Source organism: Leptonychotes weddellii, chromosome 1, assembly GCF_054177405.1.
Source record: "Leptonychotes weddellii isolate Sample4059 chromosome 1, ASM5417740v2, whole genome shotgun sequence".
In the NCBI taxonomy this organism is placed as follows: domain Eukaryota; kingdom Metazoa; phylum Chordata; class Mammalia; order Carnivora; family Phocidae; genus Leptonychotes; species Leptonychotes weddellii.
Window position 1 is genome coordinate 71960582 of NC_138369.1, and position 24840 is coordinate 71985421.

Genomic DNA, 24840 nt, shown 5'->3' on the forward strand with positions numbered 1-24840 from the left:
AAGAAGGAAGAGTTGGGGTAGAGACGTGTCTATGTGAAGTGAGGAGAGGATATTGTGGTAAAAGCGAGAGATGACTGCCTTGGATATAAGCAAGGTTGTTGGAAGCAAGAGAATATTCCTGTGGCGAAATTAAGGCCACAGACTTAGGATGACTTCCTCCCAAACACACACACACACACACATACACACATCCCACAAATATAAAGAAACAAAATCCCTAAATTAAAAAAAAAAAAACTACAAACAAATCATTTGTTCAAACATTGAATAGAAAATATTATCAAAATAATTTTCTATTCATCAATAATGATAAATGGGAAAAAAATCATTATTCCTTCATCATTGCTCCTCCCAGACTCCAGTTATTTAGCTAAGTAGGGCAAAGGGGAGGGAGTGCCTGAGGTAGCTGGGAAAATATTAAAGAAAAAATTTTTGTGAAAATAATTTTACAAGCCCTTCTGTTTTTCAACAAGGGGCATATCTGTCCCCAGAGCCTTGCAGCTGTGCCTTGCACAGAGCGAGCTATTAGGTTTACAGCTCCCAGAAAATAGCCTCACACAGCTCTGATTGCACGGGGCCCTCTGAGGTCTTGCTGCAGGTTTGGTTTGGTTTCACAGTGATTTTATATTTCCTGTTCAAGCTTTTATTAGTTTTATATAGATACATAAGCATGAGGGGTCAAGGGGGAGAGAGAAACACAAGACAATGGAATGGAATGGAATTTTTAAGCTGTAATAGGAGTTTAAGGGAATAAGATGTTGCTCAAATCGTGGGAGGTTGGTGCTGGAGTCTGGACATTCAGGCCCAGATCGAAGCAAGATCCAGTGCCAATAATCCATGCAGAAAGGACCCGTTGCATCTCCCAACTTGTGCTCCTTTCCCCTACTTCTAGGTATGAGGACTATTTTGCCAAAGCTGTTTCATTGCTGTAAATGTTAGGAACAGGAAAAAAAAAATACACATATGGACCAAGGTCATTGTAAACCTATTTCAGCTGGTGATTAAGAGCGTGGGTTCAGGAGCCAGAGTGCCTAAGTGTGAGTCCATGCTCTCCACATGTAGCCGTGGGATCTGGGACACCAGTGTCCTCGTCCCTCATCTGTGAAGTGAGGACAACAGTAGAACTTAACCCATATTATGGTTGTATGTGTATATAAAGTCTCATTTAATAATAAATGAGAATCAAGGGAAAAACTATGATAAATGAAAATTTTGATACACACACACACACACATATATTAAGAAAAGTACCAGGCATACAGTAAATGAGATATATAATAAAGTATATAATAAAATACTTAAAACACTGCCATAGTCTCAATAAATATTATCTCTCAGTCTTATGTTTGTTATTATTATTAGTTTTGTTTTAATGAAATATTGATTTTTATAACTAATTTGCTTCCTGTCAGTTTTCTTAAGTGCTGTCATATATGCTTCTGGTCCATTGCACTTGGATCATGGTTGAACCATACAGGTAAGCTACAGAGAATGAAAGCCAGTGGGTGTACATTTATCTGTGGTAAAGAACTCAATAGATTTAAACATGAAGAAGTGCAGTGTAGACCCTTGCTTCTCAAGTGTCCATATGCTTGGAAGGAATTACCCGGGCATCTTGTGAAAATTCAGATTCTGCCTTAGTAGGTCTTTGGTGGGGCCAACTCTTTGCATTGCTGCTGGTCTATAGACCAGACTCTGAGTCACAAGGAAATCTAGGCATGAGCACTTATCTGGGAGGCAGACAACCCAGGCACATGCCTATCTCATTGTTGAATTCAAGTATTTTTTTTAAGATTTATTTATTTTGAGAGAGAGAGAGATTGAGAGTACATACATGAGAGTTGGGGAGAGGGGCAGAGGGAAAGAATCTCAAGCAGACTCCCTGCTGAGCAGGGATTCCCAACTCAGGGCTTAATCTCATGATCTGAGATCATGACCTGAGCCGAAATCAAGAGTTGGACACTCAACTGACTGAGCCACCCAGGAGGCCCTCAAGTGGTATTTTATAAAAATTCACTCATTTTCTTCCCCCTGTCAGCTTGCCATGTGAGCATTGGGAAGATGTGTAAGAACTGCAGGACTTGTATTGAGGAATATAAGGGTGACTGAGACATAACATTCCTGCTCTCATGTAATGGTGCAGAATGAGACACGTGCCCACAAATGAATGCCGTCCAAGATAGCAAGGGGAAAATGCCAGTGTTCAGAGGAGGGAGGGCCATTCCCTCAACCTGAAGAAATCAGGCCAAGTAACACATTTAACATTGCTTTGCCACAATTTGTCCCTCTGCAAAATGGAACTAAATTTCTTGCCACCTGGCTCTTAAGACTATATGAAGGGCATTATGAGCCCATTATGATAAAAGTGTTTTGGCAAGCAATACCTAGGTAATTGTTATTAATATCAGCAATAAAATCAATATTCTGGTTATGAATAGGTAGGTAATGCGTTTGGGGTGATTCTACTTATTACTCTGTATAATTCTTAGCATCAGAAGGTCACTTAATGTAACAGAAACAGAAGGGCTCCCTTGGCTGACTTCATAACCATGTAGAGCATTTCTCTTTGACATTGGGGCAAGAGGACCACATGTGGCTCTGCTTTCAGCTCATCAGCAGCACGGTAGAGTTGCAGAAGAGAAAGCTCCATCTCTGTCTCTCAGTGCATGATCCTGGGTTATTAACCCGAAGGAGCTAAGGGGTAAGAAAGGGGAATCTTCTGGAGATGCATGGTCAAGTCTTTGGAGAAGAGCAAGCATCTGAAACAGAATTATCAATCTTATGCCATGCTTCCCATTATGGCAACAGATAGGAATCCCACCCATCATTTTGTCCACTTTCAGATTTTTAGAAGGTTCCTTTTTCTATTCTAAGCAGATTTTTAAGTTTCTGGCCACCCTAGATCCAGAGCTTGCTGTGGGACTGCCTCAGTAGGGACGGTATCACAGCTCAGCTTCTGCCTAAGCACAGTCCCACCTTCGTCCCCCCTTTTTTCCCCACAAGTGTTGCCCTTGGGGGCATTCCCAGATAAACAACCTACTTGCTAATCTCCATCTTTGCGTCCACTTCTCAGGAAACACAACTTGAGATGTCTCTCACCACACCACCCTTCAACCCGGTGGCCCATCTAAACAAAATAAACCATTCTCAGTCCCTTGAGCAGGCCACGTCCTCTCACCTCTCTGTCCTTTTGTGCGTATTCTGTATCTGTCACAGGAAGAATACCTCGCACACAACAAATGTGCACTAAACGGTTGCTGTTGTTGTTGCTTTTGAATGAATATACGTCATTGGGTCCAGAAGACATCCTCCCGGCCCTTCTTCCACCATCCTTCCTTTCCTGAGTAACTCATCCTCATCTTTTTCAGATAATTCAGCCTGCCGGTCGTCTCTTCTGCAAAGTATTTTCTTGCCCTTTCTTAGAATTGCTCACATTCCCTTTACTCGGTCAGAGATTTTTGTTGAACTGTGTTATAGTTGTTTACTTGCCTATTTCCTTCCACCCTCACACAAACCTAGATTTTTTAGCATCTTGAAATCATGGCGCATTTTTTTTTTTTTTACTGCTGTTTACCCAGCAAATAGTAGATGCTCAATAAGTATTTGAAAATAAAACTCAGATCAGTGATCTCCTAACATGTGTGTGCCTTAGAATCACCTGGAGAAATGTTAGAACTATAGATTCTCATGCTTGGCTTTGAACCCAGTGAAAAAACTCCAGGGGTTAGGGCCTATTTCTGCATTTGGGAACTAAGTCCTCAGCTTGGCTATTTACTATTTCTACCGAGAAGGGATGCATTGAGTTATACCTTCACTTTCTTGTTAAAGTTAACAAAACTTTATTAACAAAACAAAACTGAGATGTTAACCTCATCTATTTTTATTCAAGGCTAAGCTCTTAGTCAAGGGATACACCAACCGATGATGCTTTTTCTCATATGGGAAAAGATACTGTGCTTTACAAAGACCCAGTTTGGTGACTGAGCCTGAGAGTTGCAGAAACAGGTTGCCTGGGTTGACTACTGGTCCTGTCATTCTCTGGCTGTACAACCTCAGACAAATTACACCCTCTCTGCGCCACCCCCCCCATCCTCACCTGCAAAATGGAAACAATAATAGTCCTTATATCATGAAGTGATTGAGGGTCAGGTGAGTGAATGCATGGGAAACGCTTAGAACTGAACTTGACACGTAGGAAAATCTTAATTAATGTTAGTTATTTCTATTACTATTATGACTATTATTTTTTTATTATTATTTTAGGAAATTACCTTCCAGAAACAGTAGTTATAAGGGAGTTATTGTATAACTGTCAACGTTTACAAGTTAGGCAGGGGAATGAATAATAAAATTCACGGTTTGAGACTTTAATCCCGAGACCTACATTATCTTCCCATAGTTAGTTGCTTTTCCATGATCTCCCGGTTCCTGGTGCCTGAAGAGTTTTCTCGCATTTTGTTTTTCTGTCAGGGCTTTCCAAGGGTAAATAAATGTGCTCTACAGTTCACAGTTCTACAAGAGACTTGGGTGAAGGATGTTTTTTATATCTCAGAGGTTTGAAATTGCACAATCCTTCAGGTATAGCATTTCAACTGAGAGTGGCCTGTTTTCTGAAAGCCAGCCTTCCATACAGACAGTAGTATATCAATTTGTCCCCAGCTTGGAGATCCTGGCAGAAAACTGAGAATTATATACCTGTAATTTGGTTTTCTCATTACAGGGACCTTGACTGTCTGGGTGCTGTTGAGTAAGGTCATTGACACTTAACAGAGAGCAGAGGGACTGGGGAACTTGATGCCAAAACTCAGCAGCCCCTCCTCTCCCCTCCGCCCCCACATCCCTCCCTGGCAGGAAATTACACCCAAACCACAGAAAACATTGCAAATGCTTGCATCCAAAGAGTTATAATTAAGTTGATCAGCTTAAATAAAAAGGCTGTGACCTGTTTTTTTACTTTGTGTAAATAAGTAAGGTGAAATAATCCATTTTACTTGTCCCCAAAGTGTTCATCCACCTGAAGGCAAGTGAAAGGTTAGATTTCACAGGATTGATCTAGGCTAACCTTGAACAAAAGTTTGCACATAAAAACTCTCAAAAATATTACTATGAAAATCTGTGAACTTTTTTCTCATAAAAAAATTATTTCTCAAAGCCCCCAATCCCAGATAAAGATAATGTAGATGTTTGACCTATAAAAGGTCAGTACTAAGGAAAATATTTGAAAATCTGTCTCGCAGAAGATAAACTTCTTTTGGATCACTCCGTAGGGTAGAACTATATAGAATGGATAGAAATATATGAAGAGAGAGAGTTAGGGTGAATATGAGTTTATGGTGTAAAATGTCATTGTATCCTATGTGCTTATTGAAAGGGTACAATATTTGCTTAGGGATATGCCCCGACAAAGGCTTGAGGAAGAAGGTGAGCATCATAGAGAATTATGTGAGGGCAGAATATTCTTCTACGTGTGGTGACCTCTCCTTTGTCCCCTCAGATTTTCAATAAAATAATTAAATCAGTACAAATCTAATTTCTAGAGGATCTTTCAAAGGGACTGATGGAGAGCCTGGATGTTGCCTCCAAGACAATGTAGGATTGAAGAGAGGACTCACGTGTGACAGTTGGAATGTCAATGGACAGACGCATGAGGAAGTAAGTTGTCAGGCATTTGCAAAAACCATGAAGAGGGCTCTGGACTTTCAGAGAAGCTCATGATGAGTCGGCTTGAATCCCTGAGGGACCGAAAACCCTGGCTGTCAGCTTAGTTGCATGAGAGAAAGAACATTTCCACAGTGCTCTGACAGCCCATATAGTAATTCCCTCAGAGGTAGTAAGCCCTACTATGTTTTCTCACAGAGCTGCACTCTGGTCCCCTTGGGGACAAATGAATGAAGAGACCAAGACAACCCAAGGGGCAAAATGTGAAGATGCAGTCCTGCTTAGCATGCTAAGTGAACCCTCTAAGGAGCCTCAGACTCCACCTTGGAGGAAGACGATATCAGAGAAGGTTTCTCAGAAGAGGCAACAGTGGGGTGGGGCAGGGGGTAAATCTGAACAAACAGTGCGTTCAAAATACCAGATTGGTACCGAGGGAACAGCAAGCCCTTGAGCATGGCTAACTCACATGTTTCGGCCTGAAACAAGCCTAGGAATGTAGCCAGGGGCCACATCACAAAGAGTTTCTGATGCCAGTCAGTCCAGAGCCTTTGGATTTTATCTTAAGGACAATGGGAAGCCACTGAAAACTATGAAGCAGGGGAGTAGTGTGATTATATTTGGGGACAGGACAAAATATATCAAGAGTCTCTAGGCAACTATTTGTTTTGCGTAGTTTAGACATTTACTTGTCCAAACATCCTCCTCCTAGTCTGAGAACTCACGTTTTCTCCAAGACCCACCTCCCCTCTGAAATCATATTTGATAACACCAATCCCCTTCTCCGATCCCTGTAGCATTTGTTTTTTGCTCCTGTTATCACTTCCCTCCTTGCACGGTTTTCCTCCCAATGTAAGCATTCTTCAAGTGTCATTTTGTATCCAAGTCTTTGTAAATCATTCAGGATAGAAATTCACATGCCTACCGGAGACAGACAGATATGGTAAATGAGTAAAGCAAACCAGGTATCATAAACATTTGTTTCCATGATAAACATATAGTGATACAGTTGACCCTTGAACAAGGCAGAGGTTAGGGGCGCCGACCCCATCACAGTGGACAATCCACGTATAACTTTCGACTCTCCCCAAACTTAACTACTCATAGCCAACTGTTGATCAGAAGCCTTATTGATAACAGTCAATTAACATGTATTTTGTATATTATGTGTATTATATACTATATTCTCACCACAAAGTCAGCTAGAGAAAAGAAAATGTTATTAAGAAAACCATGAAGAAGAGGAAATACATTTACAGTACTGTGCTGTACTTATAAAAAAAATTGTGTGTAAAAGGACATATACACTTTAAAACCATGTTGTTCAAAGGCCGACTATATTCTTTACTTCCATAAAAAAGAGGTAAAAACAACAACAACAACAACAACAACAACATACAAAAGCACAGGGAAGTGCTAATAGAGATGTCTGATGAGCCACAGCCTAGGGGAGCAGTAAGGAGTGGTGAAGTCTCTGGCCAAGTAGACAGCCCATTCACTTTGGTAAGAAAAGCAACTACTGCTTGATCCCAAGTCATTGTTAATATGAAGAAATGGAGGTCCAGTGTATGAGATCTTTCGGTTAAAAGAAAAAAAAAAAAAAAAACCTTGGAAATTCAGATTTTATTTTTAAACAAAACTTTTTGAATTTTATTTTTTTCCTTGGGTAGGAGATTCATCTTAACATGCATGCATTTTAAAACAGTAACAGGGTCTCAAACTGTTCCGAGCAGACATTAGACAAGCACAGAAGGTTGAAAATTCCTATTTAAAAAATGGAAATTGCAGTAAGAAATGGAGAAGTCACACACATATGGTGGGGTGGTAGTTTATCGTGCTCCCTCAAAAGTTAAATCTAAACTTCATTCACATTTTTTTATTATGATATTCTGATCTGATGCTTGGTTGTGCTAAGCCTCACTGGGCCTCCCCACAAAGATTGTTGGTTCTCACCTTCTAACAAAATGGCTCTGAGCAAAGGGAGGAGGCCCCTCTGGAAGTTTCCCCCCCCAGCCTCCAAAGGATCTCAGCACAACGCCTTGAGGGCCAGCTAAGCTTCCTCTTCCATTTGGAGGTACACTTCCTACGTGGCACATCTCAGAGGAAGACTAGGACCACATCACTGCCGCCTGCAGATGGCTGGTAGATGTGGGGGGCAGCCATTCGAATGTGTTTTCCCTTTGGTTCCTGTGCTCAGGCTGGATCTCTCCTCTCCACATTTCTGCCAGAAAGAGATGAGGTCTCAGGGCTTCACAGGAGCCACAGGTCTATGGAAATCAGATTTGTAAATGAAATACCCTGATATTTAAAAGTTGACTCCAAAGCTTTCCAAACACTGTAGTCCAATACCAGCATATCAGTGGTGCAGATATATGACACAGACCTCCACATGACAACTTGTGTCACACGTATCTATCCTTCCATGAGGTCTAGAAACTTGCTTAATAAATATAATTTGAAGACAAAGCACTCTCACTCCTGTGATTTTTTAGCACTTTGGTCTTTGTCATTCACTTGGCTCTTACTTTGGGTTGCCTTTTATTGCTATTGAGCTTTCATGTTTACTTCTAACCCCTCAAATAGATGGGACCTCCTGGACAGGAGCAACCATTCCTTGAGCGTCTTTCTGTCTCCAGTCCCTAACATGGTAGTTTTTCCTTTGTAGAGGCACCGTAACAACCACATAAACTAAAATGTATTAATTGTGTACTGCAGACATTACAGATAGTGATTTATTCATATTATTTCATCTGTTTCTTAAAAAAGTATTACAAAATATCTATGGGAGTTTTGATTCTTATTTAGAGATGAAATCCAAAGGTAGGACAGGTGAAACCTGCCTAGAAAGTGGGGCTCAGGAAACGCTATTCTACGGCTGAAAACACTTGGTGATGGTGGCCGTGAGGTGGACAGCATCAGGGATTGTGATTCGACAGTGTTAATCCTTGGATAGTTAATTCATTTCCAATCTCTTTCAACATAATAATGGCAGAGCAAAAAAAGAAACTGGAGTGATCCTTTGACCTTACGAAGACCATTGTCAGGTGGTTATTTAAACCATCCTTAAAGAATGGTTTGTAAGCTATGGACTCACAAAGATGTGTCCTGATTTCCTCCATATTTGATTTAAATTATATGATTTGGTTTAAAGTATGTCCTCAAATATTTTTAAAATACTAATTTTTTAAAAACCTGCACATTCATATTCGATTTGAATGTAATGGCTTAAATTATATCAAGTATTTTTAAAACACTAATAAAAAAAAAAACCCTGCATATTCAAATGGAAATTCAACCTACTAGATGTCTCCAATGTGCTAACTAGTAGTCTCCCTGATTAAGCATATAATAAATACATGTTATATATTTGAACATAAAGTACATTTATACTAATAAAATGCCACTTTTCTCTGCTTTACATTTTGGAGTTCTGTGTCAGATTTCGTTTGCATAATGCATTCTGCTCTGTGAGAAAGTTGGAAAGCCTCTTCTCTAATATATATAGCTTCTTACTAAGTCAGTCCCTGCTCTCCTGCCTAATTACACATGCCTGAATAGTCAGTAGGGGCCGATTAGCATTGTATTATATTTATGGAACCTAAGACACAATCAATTGTAAGGTGTACTATTATTTTATATATAAAGAAAGAAAAACACTCCCATTGAAAATCTAGCATGCAATCAATTCTGATATCTTAGATTTTTAAAAAATTAAGTTCTCAAATCAATAGAATATAGTAATTCAGAACTTGAACTCTGAAATCAGATTACCTGGATTTGAAATCTAGGCATCCAACATACTCTGATCTTTAGCAAATCACTAAACCTCTATCTTCCCCTGCAAAACGGGACTATTATTACAATCTAACTCTGAGGGCTATTGTGAAGGTTAAGTAAGAGAAAGAATGTAAGGCCAGGGATTTGGGGTCTAATAGGACCTTGATAAATGTTTGCTATTGTCAGTAGGGGCCCGAAGAAAGCCCTTGATTTTATGACCCGATCGTATAGGGTTTCTCCTGTTAGGTGCCGGGCAGAGTCCAGCAATCTACTCTTCTCCTTTTAATCTCCTTTTCAGAAGCTCTTTACTCTTAGTCAGAAGAGTGAACACACATCTGACTGAATGGGCTTTTATCCCTAAAGGAGAAGGTTTGCCTGTTGATATAAAGCTCTGTTCAGATGCCAATTTAATCTCTTCTGATGGAGAGGTTTTAGAAGCTTTTAGCCCTCCTTGGTGACCTCCATATTTCACAAATAGATTTCTCCTGCTCTTGTGTCCTACAACCCCAGAGTACTTTGGAAGGATGGAGTAGGCTTTCCTTCTGAAGTGTTGGTCTTGAGTGCCGTGGTGGGAAGGTTTATTTCAATAAATGATGAAAGAGTTGAAATTTTGGAGCTAACTTTAGCTATAGATCTTTTGTTTAAAGTGAAAAAATAAAGGTTCTTGGACTATTTGAACTGTATATACTAATCATTTCATATGAAATTTTTATGTGGATAAATAGGAAAGTGGCAACTCTATTCTTAACATCCTCTCAAATGCCAAACATGCCTTTCCAACTGCCTAGTAGTTACCACCAACCCATCATATCTCAAAGCAGATCTATGGACTTCTCCAAAAGCAAGTAAGTCAGTGTGGGCTAGGCAATGCTGCCGTAACAAATAGAACCTCGTGTCACCAACCAGCAGAGGGCAGATGGCTCTCATCAGCATCTCGTGAAAAGAGTATCTGAGCTCCCTCCCTTGCGTGGCCACACCATCACGCACACCGTCCAAGGTTGTTTCTGGAAGAGACTGAGAGGTCACTTCAGATGTTTGTGGGACCAGGACTTTCAGTGGCTTATCTCACTTCCACCCACATTCCATTAACCAGAACTCAGTCACAAGGCCCACCAAGCTTGTTGATTCTACCTCAGTGGCATCTGAACCGTTTCCTTTTTGTCCACCCTCACTGACACTGGCCTTTTTTAGATAATTTTCATCTTTCATCTGTACCACGAAAGTAACTCCTTAAGAATCTATTTACCTCCTCTCTCTTTTCTCCTGTCCCTGAACATATATCCCTCATCCTACTGCCTACATTAACTTTCACAGACCTGATCTCATTCCCCTGATTGAAAACAACTTATTTGCCTGGACGATAAGGACTATGCTCCTTGCATGATTAGCAGGTACTGTCAGTTGCTAGTGTACCTGTCCAGGCTTACCTCCTATAGACTTCCTTATGTGTAACTCTATCCAGCATACCTGGATTTCTTGTTTTCCTGGAGATTTCCTTATTCTATGCCCGGTCTCACACCAGTCAATATTTTTGTCTTTTGCAGGCCTACCTCTTATTCAAGACCCTATTGGGTGTTTCCCTCCTTCTGTTAAGCCTTTCTTGAGTCACCCAGTCAGAATGAAACGATCGTTCAAAGAGCTCCTAAAGCATATTTGAAAGAACTCTTATTTCACACTTATTCATTCTTCCGGGTGTTTAACATTAACAATGTAAGGATTTGTCTTCTTGACTCGACTGCTTGCACCTTAAAGATTTGCTGTAGACATGAATCCCCTTCTGTCTACAACAACAACCTCAATGTGTTGAATACAGTATGCTGAATACATGTTCAGTAGTTTAATTTTTAAAACTCTTAGTAACTACTAGAACTAAAAGATACCACAAAATTTGAAATGTTAAGTTTGTTCAATGTGTTTTTCGCTTTAACACAACACAAATGCCCTGAAAGCAGAGATTTGTTGTGTTAATACTGAAGTAATCTTTAATTTCCTTAATTTATAAAATTATGTTCAAGATGGAAAACAATGAAGGGCATTGTCATTTCTACAAGATACAGTTTGGTTCTTTACAGTCTGAAAGCTCTACTGACTGAGGATATCTGGGGTTTTAGGTAAAGAAACATTCCAATAGGCAACTAGCATTCACCGATTTAATCCCGAACGACCATCTATCTGCCTCTGCTCTGCTTAACACATTTTCCCTACTCGGTGTCTTACCAAATACTCTGGTTTTCAAACCTATTGTTTACTTCTGGCTCCATTTCTCTTACCCATTCTCCCTAACTCATGACCTTTTTGAGTCCTTAACTAGATACTTTCTTGGATGGGTCTGCTGACTAAAAGGCTTTATTTCCTCACTGAATTCATTTACATTTGGATGAAAATCCAGTTTTTGAAGTACAATGAGGAAACAATAAAGGAATAAAGGTGTATCTGATAAGATCCTTTGGACCACAACCAGCAGCGAGCTCTAACTCAAACTGATATAAACAATATGACAAGTTATTCACTCTCATAATAAAAGTCTAGAAGTAGGATGAACTCCATATATGCTTTTTAGCAATTCTCTTGGCTCAGTCCTTCTCTGCGTTTGCTTCATCCTTGGCCCTGCAGGAAAATAGCTGTGGTAATTCCGGCATCACACTAGATACAACAACATTAAGAGAAAGACGGACACTGTTTGTTCTTGTGTTTTCTTTTTGGAGCAAGAAAACCTTTCACAGAAGTTGCCCAGAAGACCTTAGTCATGTTTCATTGGCAGGAATAAGTCACATGCTATTTTTAAGCCAATTACTGTCAAGGGGAATGGGATTACCCAGCTGGTTAAAACTAATAATTTAGGATTGAGTGAATTGTGAGGGGTCAACCACAATAATTACCACAAAGGAGAAGGCAGGGAAGAAAGAAGGCAGGAAGGAAAAACAAACTAGAATTAGCCTTTTCATTTGGCAAACCCAGCCTTTATAAATCGTTACTGTATTTCAAAGATCTCTCTAAATTTCAGAGAATTTCAATTGGGAAAATGAACTTTTTGGCCCTTCAGGAGAGGAATGAGATCTTGGAGGTGCATCCTGCCTTTAATGCTCGCATCTATAAGGCATCTATGTCACATTTACTCACAGGTCATTGACCAGAACTAGTCATATGGCCCAACTAACCACGGCAAGTAGATGGCAAGGAATTCAAAACTACCACATGCCTCAAAGGCAGGAAGCTAGAAAAATTTAATGACCACCATACTCCACCAAATATGCAGCCCATTCAAACAACCCCCAAATCATAGAGGCTTGTCACAACAGAGGTTAATTTCTCATTCCTACTGCATGCCCATCATGAGTTGGAAGTAGGGTTTTCCTTTTGGAGTCACTCAGTGACCCTAAGGAGTGACCCTGAGGTGTCATCCTAATGCATGTTTTCACCACGATCATAGCAAAAGAAAGAGAATGTGGTACGCTATGTACTAGCTTTTAAAGTTTCTGTCTGGAAATGACACTTGTCATCCCACCCACATTTCATTGGCAAAGAAAGTCATATGGCCACGCCTAATGCCTAAAGAGGAAGGGGGAACTGCAATTCTTTCCTGTGCCCAGAAGCAGAAAACTAAACTCTCTGGTACACTGCACTTATGAATAACCTGTTTATTTCTCCTTCCCCAGCATGTCATCTTGGGTTTTCCCATAGCTTCTCTCGTTGTTATCAGGTAATAAATAGTCTCTGTCTTGTGGTAGCAAGTAGTTCATTCTAGTGTAATATCAGAACTCCAAGCTCCATTTGATTTAAAATCTCACCACATACTTGGCTTGGGGTTTGGAGGACTTCAGCGGGTATTTGTGTATGAGAGATAGAGTCTTGATCACTTTTCTCTTCTTGGATATACTTCTACTCCCACCCATTCTTTGAACAAATAGTTATTAGGTACCTATTCTATCAGATACTGTTCTGGATGCTGGAGATATGGCAATGAACAAAACAGACAAAGTTTCCTATCTCCAAGGAGTTTATATTTTAGTAGATAAATACTAAACTAATTGGATAAGTTCTAGAGTAAAAAACTATAGCAGAAAAGGGGATAAGAAATGTCAAGGAAGTGCTATTTAGATAGGGGTGTCCAGAGACCATGACATTTAAGTAAGAATAAAGGTAAATGAGCAAACGGAGGAAGAGTTTCTAAGTCAAAGATGAATAAATGCAAAAACTCTGGAGTGGGATATGACCTGGCTCATCTGAAAAAGAGTTAGGAGGACAGTTTTGTTAGAGCAGAGTGATGGTGGGTGGGGGAGAGTGGATAGATGTGAGGCCAGAGTGCAAAGAGAGGCCAAGATCACATAGGGCCTTGAGGGTCACTGTGGGACACTGGAAGGCTCAGAGTAGAGAAATGACATGATATGGTATGGGTTTTATCAAGATCATTTAGCTGCTGTGATTGGAATGGATGGGGAAAGGAGCAAGGCCAGGAAAAGAGAGACCAATCAGGAGACTACTACAGAAATCCAGGTGAGAGGTCTTGGTGGCATGGAAGTTGTGAATCCTTTTATTTTTCAAGCCTCTCAGGGCCACGGCCAATGGTGAGGGAGGTGATACAATTAAGGGGTTGAGGGCAGAAAAAGTTTTACCCAACTGCAACAGTTGGAATCTCATGGAATACCCTCTGGATGTGAGGGAGGCCAAGAATTGAGTCTCTCTCTCCTAAGGCATCTTTGTGGGTTTTTAGGGGTTTCCTGTTGCTGATCTCACATCTGCATTTTCCTTGATAGAGTCAAGGCCCCGCCAGCTAGCTGGTCACATACAACCCTCTCCACCAGCTTGTGGTCTCTGGCTGTTCATCTCTTGGTTTGGCCTACTCTGCTCCTCTACAATTTTCTCTTGGGAAAAGTAAGTAGGCAGGCCAGCTCCCATTTACAATGCCTAAATTTCCCAATGGGAGACTCACTTATCAATTGTTCTGCACAACCCAGGAAGCTCTGGCCATTTCTGATGTCTACTGTGCCATCCAAGGGCAACAAGCCAACCACAGCCTCTCATTTTTATAATGAGCTCAGAATACTGGTTCCTGTGTCCTTCAGTCTTTACAGGAGATGTTAGGACAGCAAGCCATTCCTTGAAGCTCTGAGGTAAGAGGAAAGCATGTCTCTCCTCTCTCCTATTGCAAGGGGAAAGAGAAACATAGCACACTGACAATGCCCTTAAAAAAGATTCTTCCTACCAGCCTCTTCAAATTACAGTTTATTTCTTGCCTCCCCTTACACAGAATGGGACAGAGTGTTGGGTAAATTCTGGAAGAACAAGTTTCCCATTCTTAGCTGGTCCTGCAGAAATATTCCACCACCTAGTTTCATGAGCTAAGCCATTCATCACCTGCTTGCAGAGATTCCAGATCTCCAGAAAAGTTGGATTTAATATCCTCTTACTTTGCAAGCATGGGGCTGGGCCTTGGATGAGGCATGTCAGCCTCTTAGGGCACACAATTTAAGAAGGCTTCGCTCTCAGGGATGCGCAAGTACAGGGTTGGCACTCCATGATCTGATTATGAGCCTCCTTAAATTTTATGTCGCACATGCCTCATTTGCCTCTCCTACTCCCAACCTTGACGAGCAAACAGAAGCCAACCAGAGTTAATTTAAGCAGAAAAGGTGTTTGTTAAAGACATTTTTGGGTGGCTCACAGAATCAAAAAGAATGCTGGGGTAATAGGTTTGGAGGCTCTATGGTGAGGAACAAGGCTCCAGGTATGCCACAGGTGCAGTGACAACATCCCACACTGTTCCGCTGGAGACACACCCAAGTGTGCACTGCCCACCACACTGGGTCTGGACAGCAGACCAGTTCCGCTGGAACCACGGTCTCTGTTGTTTCTGGAAATGGATTTAACTACTGCTGCTGCTGCTGCCACTGTCACCGTGGATTCTGAAGAGTGCCCTGCTTTGTCACTTCACTAGCTTTAAGTCAGAGTCTGGGCAAGTGATCTGAATGACACAGTGTAGGTCATGTGTCCAAGATGCAAGGCACTCTGAGAAAGTGTGTTATCAGCCATTTTTAACCTCCATACTGGAGGTAGGCTTAGATTCCTCAGGTGGGAGGTTCTTCAGATACGAAGGGAATTTAGATCCTGGGTAGCCAAAAATTAATGCCAAGTGACGATCAATCAACCAATAAATAAATACTGTGAAATAAGCGGAAGTTGCAGAAAGTTCTCTGAAAGAAGCAAAAATGGGGGTTAATAGAGAAAAAAAAGAAAAAGGGGTGATCTACTTGCCATACAGTGATCAGTGAGGGACTTAAGCTAGACTTCAAGAAGGAAGGATCTGGCTCCGGCAAGGCTGGTTACAGGTGGAAGACAGAACCAACACAAAGACCTCTAGGATTAGAAGAAGCTAGGTGTGCTCCTGTAACTACTAATAGCTAGAGCATAAATGAAAGGACTTTTAGGTAGGGGAATGAAGTGATCTAATTTCCATTTTTTAAGAAAATCACTTTTGCTGCTGTCTGGGGAAGGAGTTGGTATGGGAAGAGTCAGACCAGAGATACGAGTTGGGTGGATGTTGAGGTACATGCTGAGGGGAAGAAGGTGACCCAAATAAGGTGGTGACAGCAGTGCTGGAGATAAAAATCTGGATGTCTTGCAGATATTTGGAGACAAAATCAATTACTTGAATATGGGAAATTAGGAAAAAAGAAGAATCCTGGATCAGCAGTAGGTTTCTGGATAGAGTAATTGAATGGATAGTTGCAGCTTTTACTAAAATGGAGAAGTGGAAAGCAGACGTGGTGGTAAAAGTTCAAGAGTTCTGTTGGGGACACGTTCAGTAGGTAATACCAGTATGTCATCAAACTGGAAAGGCTTCAACTCAAGCTGTAAAAGTACCTCAGGAGTGGCAACAAACCAATTTGCAAACATTTTAAGTAAAATCGGTATTAAACATTCCATGACGCCTGGAGTCCAGAAACATTATGCTGGCTTTTGTCTTCGGGGTTTTTTTTTTTTTATTTTATTTTTAAAAATAACAAAATGTTTTAAACATACAGAGAAGTAGAGGAATAAAAACTTATAAGACACCTGTATATCCACCATCCAGATTTAACAAATGTTAACATTTTACTATATTTGCTTTAGATCTTTTTAAAAATAAACAGCACTGTACACACACAGCTCTACTCCCTCATCCTGTTCCTCTTAACCGTATGATACCATTTATATAAAATTCTAAAACATTCAAAACAATTCTATGTATTTTTAAGGACCACTGCATATGTAGTAAAATTATAAAAACAAGAATGTGAGGACACGCCAACAGCAGAACATATTTTTTGTTTTTCCAATTTAGATTAAATGTAGTTCAGTCCCCAGACATCAGGGGTTCCAAGAAATCACATCTCAGTCATTTTGGAGACTGGCTTTCCCCCTCACTTGAAATCTTACAAGAAGTCTGCTATGGCAACTCAGGAACATTGGAGAGAACCGCTAGCTTTCAGTTCACTGGGGTCACACCTAAGATGCTCATTGTCTGAATCTACACAGACCTCTGGAAAGCCGGAAGGCTGAATCTTCACAGCATCCACTCCCTTATGTCAAATGTGCCTCTAGGACCTGATTCACAGCTCCCAGCATCACCAATACTTAGTGTTCAGTCTCAGCATCCATGCAACCCCTGCCCCAGAGGTCCCAGAACCTTGGTACAATTGTCTAGGCACAAAGCAAAAGACCTACAACCCCGCCCCTGACCCCGATTTAATTCTTCCCAGAATTAAACCTCCCTCCCGCTCCTTCAATATCCCAGCCCTCCAACTTCGGGGCAATATAGTTCTCAACCACCAGCTTAACACACTAAAGGCTTTTTAATTCCCCCCTCCAATAGTAAGGAAAACTGGCATTCAGGATAATAAGCTCTGTCAACCCTCAAAGAAAAACACAGAAGTGTCTTTCCTTCTTCTGCAATGAGCCCATAGCCAAGGCAGTAAGACACCATTCATTTCTCAGACAGGTTATCTTGTCCTACTTAATAGTCTCCCTCTTCTGCCCATTGACCACATTCTTTTAAGGAGCTCTCTTGGGCTGTTCCTGACAGTCACTTCCAGAAGGTTCTCTCCTAACACCATGTTTTGTCCTCCTCAGGAATAGTGAACAAACACCAGGCCCCTGGCATCTCACTATTTTTACCACTCACTACTCTTACTTCCACAACACAGTCTCTTCCTTGCATTTTTGATCTCTAAATAATTCCAGTCATTTTCTATTCTCCTCAGAAAGCACTCCTCTTTTGTTCTTCCTTCTCCTGCCTTGGGTTTTGTTGGTGAACCAAAATACTCCCTGATGAATAAAAGGGGGTTTCTACCAATATGCCAGTATTAAGAAAGGAAAATAAAATATATTTTGAAGTATGAAAACTTTTGCCCATCCATCCCTCACAAAAAGAAACACAAAACAAATAAACAAATGCTCTCATCTATTCAAACCAGTGACAGAATTGAAAAATCTATCTCCAAATCTCTGCCAGAGCAGAGTCACCTATATCCTCATATACTTCCTAACTAAACCTGCTTTTCTCAGGTAACAGCCAAGCAAAAGAATATTCAGTCTCTGACTGAATTTCAGTGTTAAAATATATCCATTTTGAGAAAAAAAGAAGTTCCTACTTAATTCATTGAAAAGCTGTATTGCAGGATCTTGAATAGACTGGGGACCTACCCACCACTTATAGCATTATTTCTCGGACACAATGGGTTTCCAGTTCCCCAGTTTGTGGTGAGTCCACAAACACAAAGTCAAATAATAAAAACAAAAATTCATACTGCTGGTATGGAAATATTTACCTTTTCTGGAAATATTTCACTTAAACATAACTGTTTTATTTCAATTATCAGATAATTATCTAAATGACTTTCTTCATAACTCTTTTATTTACAGGGCAAATATTAATTAAGCACATATTTAGGGCTCTCAAAAGTGAGTAAACATATAGGCGAAATGACAGTTTTTTTAATAGACTACTCCTTTTTGTTTTCATGTCCAAAGTTGATAAATAATAAAAGTAGAATATTTAGTTACTCTTAGACCAAGTTCATAAAAAGAAGTTCATAACTACTAAGATTCTCACATTTTTTAAAGCTTTTAAAAAATAATTTAAATTCATTTTTTTGTTTCTCTCATGCCTAGAATATGTACAGAACACAATAGGCATGAAATAAATATTTGAGAATGGAAAATTATCTGACTAAAATACTTTTAGATATAGCCTTGCCTAAGGGGAAGAAAAGATCATTCACAATCTCTTTGAATCCCTACATTTTATTTTCTCAGCAGCATGGTGGTATTCCACGTTCCCTTTTTCCCACACTCTCCCAACCCCAAATCCCTAAAAGGCTGAATGCAGGAAGGCAGGACTGGACAAATCAAATGTCTCATTAAGAATGCCTGAAGAAATATGCCTAAAGATGAAATTATAGCTCTTAGACCAGCACTCAAAACCCTGGAAGAAAAGAAAAGAGAGAAGGAGGGGGTAGGGGCAAAATTATGCAATTTGACCGTGGTTACTTATCCAGCAAATGTTTCTGAAAGCTACTAACTACTAATTGTGGTAAAGGTTTTTAAGCCGGGAAATGGTGAGTCTCTCTCTCTCTTTTCCTGACGCTCTGTAATTCATACGCAGTTTGAGGATGGCACTATGTCTTAAATATAATAATATTTTAGAGAAATCTGAACACTGGAAGTTAACAGGTATGCCAATTTGGGGCCATAAAAGAGATACAACTCCAGAGATTTCGAATAATTTAATAAGGAGTAACCATTTTTCTAAAGTTCTGTGGTATTTTTTCATCAGCCTAAAAAGCTCTACCATGTGGCCTAATTTAAGGCTGCAGGCAGGAGAAATTACTGACTTTATTATGCCTGCCTGGTGCTCTCCAGTAAAAGCGTTGGGCACCAGGCGTTCTCATTCTGGAAGGCTCTGTAGAAAGCTTTTGCCCTGACAGATCTCCACTGGTTTCTTGTAAAAAGCAACAGAGAGAAGGAGGTTATGTTCCATTGTGTGCCAGGTTTATAGGTTCCCATCCCTCTCTTTGCCTTAGAAAAGGCCCACAGCAGGGCCCAGTCACACCCAAGTCATAATGGCCCTTGGGCCACTGAATGCCATTCAGAGTTTGCTGAAGAGAGATTAATGTTTATTATTATTGCCATTAATGCTATTACGGTTATTGTTGTTATTATCCGTTGCTTATTGGAAATGAGCTTTCTGTGGTCTTTTCAAACATTCCACTGCTTTCCCTGCAGTGTGTTAGAATAGCCAGTCCCTTATCTACAAGGGAACAAAGGCTAAAAGTGAAGCCATTGCTTCTCCCTGAACTTCTTTTGGTGCAACTGGACTTGTTGTGTTTTTATTTGCTAATATAGATAAGAAAAAAGAAAAGAATGGTGCATTAGCTACAGTGTAGCTGGCTTCTCTGGGAGGATAAGCCGCCAAATCCCAGTGGCTTAATGCAATACAAGTTTATTTTACTCATCCAAACTCTAAGCTAGGTATTACTAATGGGCAGACAACGTTCTTTTAAGCACGAACCAAGGAACTGGGTGTGGGGGGTGGCCTCACTTTGAGGCTAAGGAGTTCACATTGGTAGATAACTCCATTCTAGCCAGATGAATGGGGGAAGACCACACATGGGAGGTCTCAAAGTAGCACACCCTACTTCTGCTCACATTCTACTAGTCATACTTAACTTCAAGGAGTCTGGGAAATGGAGTCTGGTGAGTAGTAAAGACAGGATTGGAACCTGAGCAACCCTACTTTGGAGACCTGTTCATCAAGTGTCAGGATTTGGGTCAAAGCACATGGGGATTCCTTTATATATGGAATCTAAAAATATTGAACTCATAGAAACAGAGAGTGGTTGCCACAGGTTAGGAAGATGGGAAGATACTGGTCAAAAGGTACAAACGTTCAAAAAATAAAAAAATAAAATGTAAAAAAATATTTTTTAAAAAGGTACAAACTTTCTGCTGTAAAATGAACAAGTTCTGGGAACATAATGTACACCATGGAGATTATAGCTGACAACATTGTATCATATATTTGAAAGTTGCTATGAGAGTAGAGCTTTAATGTTCTCACCATAACAGCAACAAAATAGTTTTTACATGAGGTAAAGGATGTGTCAACTAACCTTATTGTGGTAAACATTTTATGATATATATGTGTAGCATATCATCACATTGTACACCTTAGATTTACACAATGTTCTATGTCAATAAAGCTGGGGGGGGGAAGTACGTGGGGGTTCTAGGTAACCTTCCCTTAGAAGGTGACATTTGTGGATAGAAAGCACAGTGGGAGCAAATCTAACAGCTTTCTGAAAGTTGGACATACTTGTGGTTATTGTTTCAGAAAAGTCAGCATGAGCTCTTCTAAAGGTAAGTTCCTCTTGAAGCAACTTTTACATTTTTAGGAGTGAATGGTACAGTGCTAGACACTGAACAGTCTCTTAAATGCCAATATCTTTTATCTGGGGCCACTGAATTTCGAAAGAGAAGAAAGCTCCAATATCCTTTCTGGAGGGAGACATCTGGCTGCATGGGTTCCGCTTGCTCTAGTGGGAGGTAGGGAGGTCAACATTTCCAAATACAGATTTTCATTCAATTTCTTCCAGGTTTTAGCCTCCAAATGCACCATATTGATGCATCTGAGCTTGTAGTGCACATTATTTTTCCTCTTTTCTGTATTCCTCTTTGTAAAAACTCTAACCTGTGCCTTCCCCCAGTTCATTTTGTCAACTCCCACACCTCCAATGCTTTGCATCTCCAAAATTTGATTGAAATTTCTCCATTGATGATGCCTCCTTCCACTGTTTGTTGTTGAGGATTTAGACAATAGTCTTGATTTCTTGAGAGGTTTTTTAAAAATGCAGATACCTTGGCTTATTAGTTGAAAATCCAAATAAAGTAAATCTGGGTTGGAACGTAAGTCTATCTTATATTATGAAAAAAATTAAAGTAAGCAAATAGAAAGAATATAATAAATCCTCATGTAGCCATCACCTGGATTTAATAATTATCCAGACTTGAGATATTTTTTCCTTGCTGAAGTATATTAAGGTGAGCCCAGACACTGCATCATTTTGTCCCTGTATAGTGCAGTATGCATCACTAAAAACAAAGACATTTTCTTATATAACCATAGTATAATCAAATTAACCATATTTATCTGGAACCATCTAATGTTCAAGTCCACAATCTAATTTTCATGATTGTTTTAAAGTTTATCTATAATTAGTATGTTTTTCAAAACATGAAGAAAGAAAGAAAACTGTTTTTTTTTGATAAAGCAAGTGTAAGATGGATACCAAATCTGATGAAGATTGCCCAATAAAAGAGAATTTTTAGATTAATTTCACTTACCAATGTCAACTGACAAAAATTGTCATGCAAACAACAACCATAAGAAAACTGAAGTGACTATACTAATAATCAGACAAAACAGATTTTAATACAAAAAAGTTATTATAAATAAAGAAGGACAATTTGTAGTAATAAAAGTCTATTTATCACAAAGATATAACATATTATAACATATAGGCACCTAAAAATAGAGCCCCAAAATGCATGAAGCAAAAACTGACAGTATTGAAAGGAAAACTAGACAACTCAACAGTAATAGCTGGAGGCTTCAATACTTTCGATAATGCATCAAATAGGTGGAAAATCAAAAAGAAAATAGGAGAGTTGAACAACTGTAAACCAAATACCTAACAGACATCTATAGAACACTCCATTCAATAATAGCAAAATTTACATTCTTCTCAAGCACACATGGAACATTCTACAGGATAGGCTGTAACACAGGCCTCAAGAAATTTAAAATGATTGCAGTCATTCAAGTATGTTTCCCAACCACAATGAATTCAATAACAGAAAGAAATCTGAGAAATTCACAAATATGTGGAAATTGAAACACACACTCCTAAAAAACATGGGTCAGGAAAGAAATCATAGGAAAATTAGAAAATACTTTGAAATGAATGAAAATCAAGATGCAATTCCCAAAACTTATGGAATGCAGCTACGCACCACATAGAGAAAAACTGATAGCTGAAAACACTACATGAAAAAAGAGGAAAGATTCAACTCAATAACATAATCTTCCACTTTAAGACACCCCCCCCAAAACAATGCAAGTGAAACCTAAAGCAGCCAGAAGAAAGAAAATGATAAAGATTAGAGTGGAAATTAATGAGATAGAAAATACAAAAACAATAGAGTAAATCAATGAAACAAAAAATTGTGTTTTTTGGAAAAAATCAACAAAATTAATAAACCTTTAGCTAAATGGTCTAAAAGAGAAAGAGAGATGATTAAAATAACTAAAAGTGGGAATGAAAGAGCGCCATCACTACTGACCTTAGAGAAATAAAAAGTATCATAAAGGTATACTATAAACAACAGTATGCTAACAAATTAGATAATCTAGATGAAATGGACAAATTCCTTAGAAGACAGAAACTACTGAAATTGATTCAAGAAGAAATAGAAAATCTGAACAGATCAATAACAAGTAAAGAGATACAATTACCAATAAAAATCTTCCCACAAAGAAAAGCACAGGCCCAGCTTGCTTCATTGGTGAATTGTACCAAATGTTTAAAGAAAAACTTGATAATAGCATTGCATTAATGGTTTTTTTTTTTTGTAAATTTGATAGTAGCAGTAAGATTATGTGAGATAATATTCTTAGATAATCTTGCTTTTGGAAAAATACAATGAAGTATTTAAGGGTAAAGGAGTATGATGTAATTCCCTAAAATGGTTCAGGAAAAAAATTTTATGTATGTGTATATGTGGTTGGGTATGTGTGCATTTAGATAACTGTGTGTGTGTGTGTGTATGTGTGTGGGTGTGCATGTGTGTATGTGTTGTGTAAAGAGACACAGAGAAAGAGAGAGAGAGACAGAGAGAATGATACATTAAATGTGTCAAATCTTAACAATCAAAGAAGCTGAATTAAGAGTATAAAAAATTTTACGGGTTTTCTTACATTTTACTTAAAATAATACAAAATAAGTTTAAAGTTATTTCCTAATAAAAGTTAAAAAATAACAATACATTATGACTAAGTCAGAATCATTCCAGGAATACAAGGACTGTTGACTATTAGGAAATCTATAAGGTAATGTATCACATTGATAGAACTAAGAGGAGAAATTATATGATGATCTTCATAGATGTGAAAAGACATTGGAGAAAATTCAACGATCTTGATAAAACACACTAAAATAAGAATCAATGATATTTCTTTGACACAACAAAGGAGCCATACAGGGCTACCAGCCCTTCCTAAAAATAAACTTCTAAAAACTTTCTACAGTTGAAACGGTATAGTAAATATTGTTGCATGAGTAGATGGAGAGACCAACAAAGAAAAAGGCACAAATGATTATGGGAATGAAGTGTTTTATAAAAATGGCAACATAAATCGGTGCAGGAAAGATGGAATTTTTAATAAACAGTGTTGGGTTAACTGGATAGTCACTTTGGGAAAAAAAGCAAATATGAAGTTAGATATATACCTCATACAAACATCATGGATACATTTAGACTACAGGTGCTAACAGTAAACATTGAAACTATCACTACTGGAAGAGAATTTTGTAATTTGGGCATGGGGAGATTCTTTCTAACTATGACTCAAAATCTAAAAGCAGCTAAAAATAGGTAAATATTATTACATTAAAAAAGTAAAGGCAAACCCAGCAAATATAAAAAACAAAAACTATTGGAAAATTTATATCACAGAAGATCAGTATTTCTAATACACAAAGGACTACTAAAATCTGAGGGACAGAATTAACACACCAAGAGATGAGGGAAAGCCAGGAACAGACAGCTCACTGATTAACACATAAAAATACTTTCCTTAACACATGAAAAAATACTCAATCTTACACCTAATCAGCGAAATAAAAATAAAACAACATGAAGTTCTCTTTCTTACCTACTGGATTGGTAAAAATCACAGTTTGACAAATACTCTGCTGACAAAACTGTATAGAAATAAACAGTTTCTTACCTTACTGATGGAAATGTAAAATGGTAAAAGGCTAATGGAGGAAACTTTGTTAATAACTAGAAAAATAACATGCATTATCTTTCCAACCTTATACTTCACTTTTAAAAATCTATCCATAAGTTAAGCTGCCATAAAAAAACCTATTTATGACAAAGTCATTCCTTGAAGAAATTTTTATCATCAAAAGATTATGAACAATCCAGATGTCCTTCTTTAGGACACATCCAAGTAATGGAGTAGTAGGCAGTCATAAAAAAGAAAAATTATTACATATGGAGATGGAGAGATCTTCGACACATTTTTAGGTTAAAAAAAGGTACAAAACAGTAAATATGCTACCTTTTATGTAAGAAAAAGCAATA